Genomic DNA, 12,098 nt, shown 5'->3' with positions numbered 1-12,098 from the left:
TGCTGCGGAAAGAGACCGCAATTGTTTGTTAAACAAAGACCAAGTCATAGGGAACGCCTGGGAGTCTGGCATTGCAGGTGCAGTCATGCATAACATATTGTACATCGCTGAAACAGGACATAGTGGGTGGTTACTAACCTATGTAATGCAATTTCTTGTATACGACCTTTCGTTTGGTTATTTTTTGACCAACCAACTTTAATTGTTATTTGTGAACAGCCCCGTGACATCGATACACAATTCCTTGTCAATTGTTTTTTGTTATCAAAACCTCCTTCATCCGTCCCAAACAAGTTGGATTTTCTTAACAAGCCAAAAAACATAGTAAGGCATGATGCCCAGAATACATAGTCATCTATATGAGAGAATTTAAGTTGTTTTTTAAACGTTAACAATATTTCAGGCGTCACGAGAGGCTTGCTCTGAACATCAGTTCCTTTAACTTTATCAATGCCCTTAATTGTTGTTTTAATATACCATGAGTCATCACATGGATTGGGAAGATTACATTCTAAATGGATAATACGGTTAATATTTATATATTGCTTAACAGAACTAGGTTTTAATTTCCGCGCCAAATAAGCTGCATATTTCGCAATATTTATTTGCGAAATAGGTGCAGGCGCTATTCTCATTTTTTCACAAAAAAGAAATATAAGACCGTAAATGTGTTTGATAGGTCTTCTTTGTGTTGGCTGTAAAGGCCTGTCCGCGGTACATGTCAACTTCACTTGTTAATTCATTGGTTAAGGCAGAGGCACCTAAAAAAGAAAAAAAAGAAGGCATTCCATGACATATGATTTGTGATAACAAAAGGAGCGTTTAAACGATGATGCCAGTTACTTAGTAATTTACATAACAACAAACATTTACCTTGTTCATGCAATCTAGATATTGTATCAGGTATTTGGTTCAGACTCCCAGATACATGTATCGCTCTAACCGTTATATTGAGTCGTGCACATTTGAAGGCATATTTTCTAAGTAAAGAATTAATATAACTATTTCTACATCAGCCTCTGTTTAAGACACATTTTGTAACCATGCTATCTGTATGCACCACTACTGTTTTACCAGCCCATAAATGTGCCCACGTGTCAAATGAGTTAACTACTGCACAAATCTCCTTGTAATTAATGTGAAGCGATGATGCCGCAGGCTGGTCGAAATCAAATACTAAATAGCGCCAAGAGCCAGACCAAAGGCACCGGCGGCGATATTGCTTGCATCCACATGGACGTGCTCAGGCGCTGAATCATTATAATATACTATCCCATTAAACACACTTAAAAATAAAATCCATCATTGTAATTCAAGATGAAATGAATATGACAAAATTATTGTATGCTGCTGCTGCTTTAGAGGCTTAATTATGTCCAGGACACGACGTAGGAAAAATCTCCCTCCACGAATTGCCTGGCATGCGTAGTTCAATGAGCCTGCGAGACTCTGTAGCTGCTGTTTGCTGGCACGTTTTTTATTTTTGAATGCATTGAGCTGCTGCTTTAAACGAATTATTTTTTCCTCGCCTAATTCAACAGTGTTGTTAGAAGTGTTGATTATTAATCCAAGAAACTGAATGTTTTGGGTCGGTCCCACAACTTTATTATAACTAATATAAAATCCAAGTTCACGAAGTAGCTGCATAAGTGTAAGCATCCAATATTAACATTCCTCATACGTTGGGGTAGTGATAAAGAAATCATCTAAATAAGCTACAACCCCATTGCATCCTTTACGATTCATGATTCGTTTAATAGCTTACGATAAGCGGTGAAAATGTCCTGGACCTTTATTGCTACCAAATGGTAACCTAGAATCAAATAGGAAGGTGGGGTGACTGTCACCCTCAAACGTCCAATGAATACCAGTGGCTACGTAACTTCTGGATGGATAGGCACTGATCTATAAGCTGCTTGGAGGTCGATTTTTGCACAGTAGAAACATGGTTTGGCTAATTTGCATGCATCACGAACGGTTTGAAATTTGGTGCTTTCTGGTAGAGAATAACGATTCATAGCTTCTCCTACTTACTGGTCTACTGCCGTCATGAATTAGTCGAATATTTCCATCCTCTTTCGGGATAGCAGCAAGAGCACTAGTAACTGTTGACTGTTTAGATGCTACAACATAATGACCTTGAGCTATTTGATTCTTTAATTCCTTCTCCACTAATGTTTAAAAACGAAAGGAAGAATAATGGTTATTTTCTATCACATTTTTTAGTTGACTATCTTTTTCAATAATTTGAAATCCATGCTCTACTCCGTCTAAAATGAAATCTTTATCTTTATCACACTCTAACATTTTCCTCAAGGAATTTAATTTACTACTAATGGATGCTTTATTACCTAAACATTCACATTGGTGGGGATTGATAGGAGGAAAGGGGTTTAACGCTATTGGGCTTTCATTACTACTATTTGTCTGCTGCTTTGTATCCTATGCTGAATTGACACCCACATTGTGATCTCTGCCTCCATGCTCTCGACTGCCACACAAGCTACATACGTGGTTAAATCGGCATGTTGTGCCATATGTACAGACACCTCTGTTGAATTGTTGACAGACCTCCTTGTTGCTGAACTGAAGGGCATTGGGTCCACGAGACGATTTCCAGTGTTTTTTGTCGTTTGAGGAGTGCGATCACGAAGCACTACTGTCGCCAGGTGAGGGGCGTCTGTCCCCCATATGAAGTTGTCCACTGACTGTCGCTGACGATATTCGTCGTCGAAGATGAGAACTGACTGCCATGTGTATCTCATGGCAACTTCACCCACCATCTCTGTGTATTTGATGTATTGATGTACATCAAAATTCGGCGATAATCCTATCATCTTAGCCAAAATCCTTGCATTTGCTGCTATCCACATGACTGGCGAAACCTTGTCTAGTTTCACTTTCGCGTTTATGCGAAGGCTAACACTCTCAGTGATGTTAACTTACTCGTGGGTAACCAGGGAGGGAGAAATAAAATCAACAATTTTAAAGTAGGTACTCCTACCTGAGACACTCGACTCTTCAGAAGGTTTGATTCTTACAGCACCAAGAAGGCTAGATAGGCCTCCATCATCATTCGAAGAAGCACACATAGGACCCTTGCCGTGAAGACATTGCAGGTTTTTGACTGCCATCTTTAGACTGGCTTTGTGTCCTTTTTTAATATCTAATTCACCAATATCGCTGTCCGTGGCACAAAGAAGGGCTGCCAAACTGTCGAACCCCCTTCAACCAAAACATTAGCAACTCCATTTGGAAAGTCTTTAGCGAAATCAAAAAATGTAAAATCCATGGCAATTATAAAAGTAATAAAGATTGAAGAAGAAATTAAACAATGTATAGAAAAAGTTGATGCTGCTGCTGCTGCTTAAATGATACCTAATGCAATTCTCACCTACTATCTAACACCCTTCCTTTACCCCATCCCGCCCCATCCCTCTAATTCAATCCTGTACTCATTGTCCTCACTTTCAACCCCCATCCTTCACACATACCGACACACACACATACGCACACACAAACACACACACACACACACACACATATACTTGCCCAACTACCCACCCTGTACCCATCCAAGATGAATGACAGTATTATTATCATAGTAAAGTATCAAGGTATCTCATTCATTCCCCCTAATCCTCGCCAACCCACCCACCTATACCAGCTTACATTGCCGTTTAAATTAACCTTATCCTCATTCTGTCGTGTAATCCACACAATAATAATAATAATAATAATAATAATAATAATAATAATAATAATAATAATAATAATAATAATAATAATAATAATAATAATAAATGATAATAATAATAATAATAATAATAATAATAATAATAATAATAATAATAATAATAATAATAATAATAATAATAATAATAATAATAATAATATAATAATAAATAATAATAATAATAATAATAATAATAATAATAATAATAATAATAATAATAATAATAATAATAATAATAATAATAATAATAAGGTCCTTTACTCACATTTCGTTCACCGTACTCATGTGTAAAACGAGTACCTGGCCGTTAATAGTGTTTTCTCCGTCCTGTCATGTCTCGCTCTGCATGTTAAGTGTTGCTGTTGGCTGGGGACCCGTTGTAAAGCGCTTTGAGCAGGTTTACTGGATATTGCGCTGTAATAATAATAATAATAATAATAATAATAATAATAATAATAATAATAATAATAATAATAATAATAATAATAATAATAATAATAATAAGGTCCTGGGTTCGAGCCTCGCTCGGTGAATAGTTGAGTCCTTGAAAAACAGCTCTTTATTCACATTCTCTCACCGTACTCAGGTGTAAAACGAGTATCTGGCCGTTAACAGTGTTTTCTCGGTCCTGTCATGTCTCGTTCTACATCTTAAGTGTTGCTGTTGGCTGGGGAGACGCTGTAAAGCGCTTTGAGCAGGTTTAATGGATTTTGCGCTATAATAATAACAGATTGGTTAAAATTATTTACATAATGTGAAACTTACGTGTGCAATCAAAACGCCATTCAAACGTGGAGATTTAGCGCGATGAGCAGAGAAATTGTAAATATCGATGGGCCTTTCTAAAGTTGCAGTTTTAATATTTCATCATCATCAATGTTGGTAAATATCATAAGTGCAGTGACTTGGCAAAACATGTTATTTTTATTTTGACGAGACCTTTTAAAAAAGACAACTTTGGACTAAATGATACAGTGGAATCCGTATATAGTGAACACTCTAAAAGACAACTCCAATATCCGGATTCCATTATGTTGATAAACTAAGATTACCTCCAATTCCGTCCAATCATCTCTTAAGAAAGATTATGGATTAAAATGTTTGGGCGTTGGTTGATTTGATTTGTTTGCATTTGAACTGGGCAAATAAAAGAAAAAAAAAAAACACACACACACACACACACACACACATACGCAGAATAAAAACAACTTGTTTTTCATCATTGTATCCCAGGAACGCCCTAGTGTCAATATAATATTATGTAAATATATTTTATCGGCCCATCCCATTGTTTCAATATTATGTCAAAATCTCACAATAACATGTGAAAAAAGTGAAAATATGTGTGTATTTTTCTGTGTGTGTGTGAATGTGTATGTGTATGTGTGGATATGTATATGTGTGTATGTGTATGTGTGGATATGTATATGTGTGTATGTGTATGTGTGGATATGTATATGTGTGTATATGTGTGATTGTGTGTATATGTGTGATTGTGTGTATGTCTGTGATTGTGTGTGTGTGTGTGTGATTGTGTGATTGTGTGTGTGTGTGTGTCTATAGGTGTTAATGATTATTTGGAGTGCCGGATCCATTCTAAGTTCCAACGAGCATTTCATCAATTTGGAATTTGGCGCTATTTCAATGATTATCGTCATGTTATGTTATATTATGTTATATTATGTAAAGTTATGTTTTATTATGTTATATTATGTAAAGTTATGTTATGTTATGCTATATTTGCAATGCAGTCACCCCATCTCCTGTCATATTTTGAATCAGGCTCTTTTCGTTGTGTTTTTGAGTAGGATATGATTACTCTATTCAAACGCCGACACCAGTACCTACTACTACTGCTACTGCTACTACTGCTACTACTACTACTACTACTACTACTACTACTACTACTACTACTACTACTACTACTACTACTACTACTACTACTACTAATGCTACTGCTACTACAACAACAACTACTACTACTACTACTACTACTACTACTACTACTACTACTACTACTACTACTACTACTACTACTAATGCTACTGCTACTACCTACTACTACTATACTACTACTACTACTACTACTACTACTACTACTACTACTACTACTACTACTACTACTACTACTACTACTATACTACTACTACTACTATACTACTACTACTACTACTACTACTACTACTACTACTACAAACTACTACTACTACTATACTACTACTACTACTACTACTACTACTACTACTACTACTACTACTTACTATACTACTACTACACTACTACTACTACTACTACTACTACTACTACTACTACTACTACTACTACTACTCCTACTACTACTACTACTACTACTACTACTACTACTACTACTACTACTACTTACTACTACTACTACTCCCTACTACTACTACTACTACTACACTACTACTACTACTACTACTACTACTACTACTACTACTACTACTACTACTACTACTACTACTACTACTACTACTACACTACTACTACTACTACTACTACTTACTACTACTATACTACTACTACCTACTACTACCAGATATGGACACTAGTGGGGAATGAGACCAAGGCAATATGAGATGAACACCAGTGGGGATGGAACTTGGAATCATGAGAGGTAGACACCAGTGAAGAGTGAACCTAGGGCTGTGTGATATTGATACGAGTAGGGAATGAACCTAAGGCCATGGGAGGTCGACAACACTAATGAGTGACTATGAGAGGTTGACACCAGTAGGGAGTAAACCGGGGGTTATGGGATATTGACACCAGCGGGAATTAAACTCTTAAACACCATTGGTGAGTGAGCTCCAGGTAATGAGAGGTGGAGAACACTGGCGAGTTAACACGAGGTCATCTTCTATGGACGTCAATGGGGAGTTGACCTGGAACTATTGGAGATGGGAACAAAGGGGGAGTAAACCAGGTGAACACTACTGGGGACTGATCTTGGGACCACGGGAGGTGGACACCAATAAGGAGTAAACACTGTACCACCGGATATAGATACCAGTGGAGAATGAAACCAGGACTTTGGGAGGTGAACACCAATGGAGAGTGAGACCAAGACATTGAGAGGTGGACACCAGTGGGGAGTGAACAGGGGACCACCGGATATAGACACCAGTGGGGAGTGAACCCAGGACTTTGGGAGTGGACACCATTGGGGAGTGAACATGGGACCACCGGATATGGACTCGAATGGTAGTTAAACTGGACTATTGGGGATGGATACCAATGGGGAGTGAACCCGAGGGTATGAGTGGTGGTGAATTGCCGACATGATGTGACTTTATATGCTCCTCAATAATTAAGATTATTCTACATAAAATATCTTTATAAAACGAAACATTCCTCAAGTTTCACCGACATCAATAAATGATGCGGAACAATTGAACCTCAGTTCGCAACAAACCACAGAGCTATACCTTAACTTATATAGTAGAACTCTGATCAGTTAGGTAGTCGGAAGAGGTGGCAGAATGTGCGTTGATCTTTAACATTGTAGTTACGAAAAACACCATTTTTGTTCTTCTCTTTTTGATGAAAAACATTACTGTGAAAAAATTGCGCAATTGTTTGACTTGTTACAATGAAAAAGTTACTTTCCATTTTATTCCGAATTAAGCAAATGACCCATGTACCCAGGACTGCCCTAACCAACAAAAGGACACTATCTCTCAAAAAGTCATTAAATCACTTTATTCACTTAATCGACACTCTAGGACATAGAAAAGCTTACAAGCTTGTCAGAATGACCATATCTCAAGTATTTTTGAAATTAGAGGCAATTAAAAATTTTGCTTGAAACATTATCCTATTTAAGCACCATCTTTAACCAACAAAAGGACAGTATCTCAGACGGTCATGCCCGCCCTGTGAAGTAGACGGAGTCCCTCGTGAGCTGACGGTGGCGACAACGAATATGGCATGGATTGACCCAAAGACCCTCTAATTATTCTGTGGCTTGACCATTCGAAACGGCTCGGAAAGTTGACATCGCTACTTTCAGGGCTGCTAGATGGTCATAGTCATGGCCAATTTGGCGGATATTGGCCACCATTAGAATAGGGCTTTTAACAAAATATATATTTTGTTTACTTTTTCACAAGCTACTTTTTTCTAATATAGGCGATCTTTTTTAATGAAAAAAATGAGTTTACAAGGCAGCCAGAGTGCCGTTTTACATAAGGGTGTAACTGGATGATTTTGATTTTGAAATTGGCCACGACGAACTCTGATGATCTGACATTTAGTGTGTGGGGGGAATTAGTCTGTGTGTGTAAAAATAAAGAAGAGAGAGAGAGAGAGAGAGAGAGAGAGAGAGAGAGAGAGAGATAGAGAGAAAATGTTGATAATGTATAAATAAAAATCACCTGTATCCTGGTTTGGACTTGCATGTGACGGGGGAGGGGGGGGGGACGGGAGGGGGAAGGGTTGCGTGTGCGTTGGTAATACGTATTGAATACATAATGTGAGCAGTGCAATGTGGAGGGGGAAGGGTTGCTTGTGCGTGGGTAATACGTATAGAATACATAATGTGAGCAGTGCAATGTGGAGGGGGAAGGGTTGCGTGTGCGTGGGTAATACGTATTGAATACATAATGTGAGCAGTGCAATGTGGAGGGGGAAGGGTTGCGTGTGCCTGGGTAATACGTATTGAATACATAATGTGAGCAGTGCAATGTGGAGGGGGAAGGGTTGCGTGTGCCTGGGTAATACGTATTGAATACATAATGTGAGCAGTGCAATGTGGAGGGGGAAGGGTTGCTTGTGCGTGGGTAATACGTATTGAATACATAATGTGAGCAGTGCAATGTGGAGGGGGAAGGGTTGCTTGTGCGTGGGTAATACGTATTGAATACATAATGTGAGCAGTGCAATGTGGAGGGGGAAGGGTTGCGTGTGCGTGGGTAATACGTATTGAATACATAATGTGAGCAGTGCAATGTGGAGGGGGAAGGGTTGCGTGTGCGTGGGTAATACGTATTGAATACATAATGTGAGCAGTGCAATGTGGAGGGGGAAGGGTTGCTTGTGCGTGAGTAATACGTATTGAATACATAATGTGAGCAGTGTAATGTGGAGGGGGAAGGGTTGCTTGTGCGTGGGTAATACGTATTGAATACATAATGTGAGCAGTGCAATGTGGAGGGGGAAGGGTTGCGTGTGCCTGGGTAATACGTATTGAATACATAATGTGAGCAGTGCAATGTGGAGGGGGAAGCGTTGCTTTTGCGTGGGTAATACGTATGGAATACATAATGTGAGCAGTCCAATGTGGAGGGGGAAGGGTTGCGTGTGCGTGGGTAATACGTATAGAATACATAATGTGAGCAGTGCAATGTGGAGGGGGAAGGGTTGCGTGTGCGTGGGTAATACGTATTGAAAACATAATGTGAGCAGTCCAATGTGGAGGGGGAAGGGTTGCTTGTGCGTGGGTAATACGTATTGAATACATAATGTGAGCAGTGCATTGTGGAGGGGGAAGGGTTGCTTGTGCGTGGGTAATACGTATTGAATACATAATGTGAGCAGTGCAATGTGGAGGGGGAAGGGTTGCTTGTGCGTGGGTAATACGTATTGAATACATAATGTGAGCAGTCCAATGTGGAGGGGGAAGGGTTGCGTGTGCGTGGGTAATACGTATAGAATACATAATGTGAGCAGTGCAATGTGGAGGGGGAAGGGTTGCGTGTGCGTGGGTAATACGTATAGAATACATAATGTGAGCAGTGCAATGTGGAGGGGGAAGGGTTGCGTGTGCGTGGGTAATACGTATTGAAAACATAATGTGAGCAGTCCAATGTGGAGGGGGAAGGGTTGCTTGTGCGTGGGTAATACGTATTGAATACATAATGTGAGCAGTGCAATGTGGAGGGGGAAGGGTTGCTTGTGCGTGGGTAATACGTATTGAATACATAATGTGAACAGTCCAATGTGGAGGGGGAAGGGTTGCTTGTGCGTGGGTAATACGTATTGAATACATAATGTGAGCAGTGCAATGTGGAGGGGGAAGGGTTGCGTGTGCGTGGGTAATACGTATTGAATACATAATGTGAGCAGTGCAATGTGGAGGGGGAAGGGTTGCGTGTGCGTGGGTAATACGTATTGAATACATAATGTGAGCAGTGCAATGTGGAGGGGGAAGGGTTGCGTGTGCGTGGGTAATACGTATGGAATACATAATGTGAGCAGTGTAATGTGGAGGGGAAGGGTTGCGTGTGCGTGGGTAATACGTATGGAATACATAATGTGAGCAGTCCAATGTGGAGGGGGAAGGGTTGCCTGTGCGTGGGTAATACGTATTGAATACATAATGTGAGCAGTGCAATGTGGAGGGGGAAGGGTTGCGTGTGCGTGGGTAATACGTATGGAATACATAATGTGAGCAGTGTAATGTGGAGGGGGAAGGGTTGCGTGTGCGTGGGTAATACGTATGGAATACATAATGTGAGCAGTCCAATGTGGAGGGGGAAGGGTTGCGTGTGCGTGGGTAATACGTATTGAATACATAATGTGAGCAGTGCAATGTGGAGGGGGAAGGGTTGCGTGTGCGTGGGTAATACGTATGGAATACATAATGTGAGCAGTGTAATGTGGAGGGGGAAGGGTTGCGTGGGCGTGGGTAATACGTATTGAATACATAATGTGAGCAGTGCAATGTGGGAAGATAGACCATTTTCTAACTTGATGAATTATTTTCAAGACATCGAAAACAAAGCAAAAATAGTTTGTTTTGTTTTTGTTTTTTTTTTTGTTTTTGTTTTTGTTTGTTTTTTTCTTTGGGGGGAGGGGATTTTAACTCGTATTATTTGACTTATTAAGTCACACAGTAAATTCAATATTTTGGTGTTGAAACAGTTTGTGTTGGCAAGTTTGGAGCAACAGTAACACGGAATTTTGCAAAATATTTCCCTTCGTCAGATTTGTCGTTCTGCATTTAAATTGTTATTCTATTCTAGCGAAATGCTATGAGCAGAACTCTTTCGATATAAAATTTTGCCATTATCCCTGAGGCTGGGATACGCGGACGACTGGGAACTCGTTACTCAGAGTGAAGTGTGGACCCGTCTCGAGAGCGTCCTCAGCGAGGACGTCACCAGACTCAAATCCTACTTCGACAAGTGGTACCTGTAGATGAACACTTCAAAAACCGTGACCACTGCATTTTACCTATGCAGTGCTTGGAACACCCGCAAATTGAATGTCCTAGCGGGGACCAGTCACTCCCACATGAGCCTCATCCAAAATATTTAGAGGTACGCTGGATCGCAGCCATACCTAGCGGGTGCATCTGGAAGGAGTTGCCCGGAATATAGAGGAAGCTGACGGGATCAACTTGGGGCGCTCAACAAGCGCTCCTGAGAATGTCCGCCCTGGCACTATGCTATTCCACCGCGGAGTATTGCGCTCCAGTGTGGCGTAGTAGCAGAAACGTTGAGAAGCTAGAAGTTAAACTTCGCAAGTCAATGCACATAGTGTCAGGAACTCTAGCAAAAACTCTTAGAGAATGGAACCCAATAACGCACTAAGCCAGCACTCCGATGTCCGAAGGGAAACGATTATTGTCAAGTGGCTCAAAAAGGTCAAAGAGAGAGAGAATGAGGATACCCCTCTGAAGCGCATTATTGACGGTGCCCCCGAAATATGTCCTGGCAACCCTCGTACGCAGCTTCCCTGACTACGATCAGAGATGCATTTACGAGAAAGAAATCGGTTTGGACGAATTCAATCCCTCGAGGGGACATACACTCCTTTAAACTTGGTGAGAAGTTGCCTGAGACATTAAAGAGTGCACGATGGACACGCTACGTACATCACCACCATATTTATTAACGATTGTCTTATGACACAGCAGAGCATAATCGAGTCCGTGAAAAAGTCCATTACTTACATTCTCCCACCATAAACAGGTATCAAATGAGTACCTGGCCGTTACCAGCGTTGTCTCTGACGAGGAAAAATGTAAAATCGCCTAACAGAAGTCTTGTCTTGTGCTACATTTTAAGTGTTGCTATTGTCTTGGGACCTTTTTTATAGTTCCTTGAGCATGTTAAGTAAATATGTCTTTATACAAGTGAAATGCATAAATTATTTTTTTCTTTTCGATTCCTGTTTCCATTTTTTTCTGTGAATAGCAAAAAATTGAATACTTGGATAGCTTTTCCTTCACCTCATTCAGGCGTAAGATCTGGCCTGTTACAGCATTGTAGCATTGTGAAAAAATAATTGATCGCGCCTGACAGATCTTGTTCTTCATGTTAAACGTTGTCGTTGGCTTGGGACCAATATAAAAATCTTTAAGCACATTTAGTGGGCATTGCGCTAACAAAAACGATCC

The 12,098-nt window shown here is 40.1% G+C and overlaps 1 long non-coding RNA gene across 1 annotated transcript in view; it reads right to left on the bottom strand.

The window, feature by feature from the left end:
- Positions 1-12,098, bottom strand: part of LOC144960643 (uncharacterized) — a 25,114-nt gene continuing 13,016 nt past the window's right edge. The window contains exons 2-3 of the long non-coding RNA XR_013642900.1: positions 4,002-4,150; positions 1-761 (exon numbers count right to left, since the gene is read on the bottom strand). This is a non-coding gene — a long non-coding RNA (uncharacterized LOC144960643). The remainder of the gene's footprint in view (positions 762-4,001; positions 4,151-12,098) is intronic.

The sequence above is a fragment of the Berghia stephanieae genome, chromosome 15, assembly GCF_034508935.2.
Source record: "Berghia stephanieae isolate SIO BIC M18660-M18661 chromosome 15, UCSD_Bste_1.3, whole genome shotgun sequence".
In the NCBI taxonomy this organism is placed as follows: domain Eukaryota; kingdom Metazoa; phylum Mollusca; class Gastropoda; order Nudibranchia; family Aeolidiidae; genus Berghia; species Berghia stephanieae.
The sequence above is the reverse complement of the archived record's forward strand: the minus strand, read 5'-3'. Positions and strand labels throughout refer to the sequence as shown.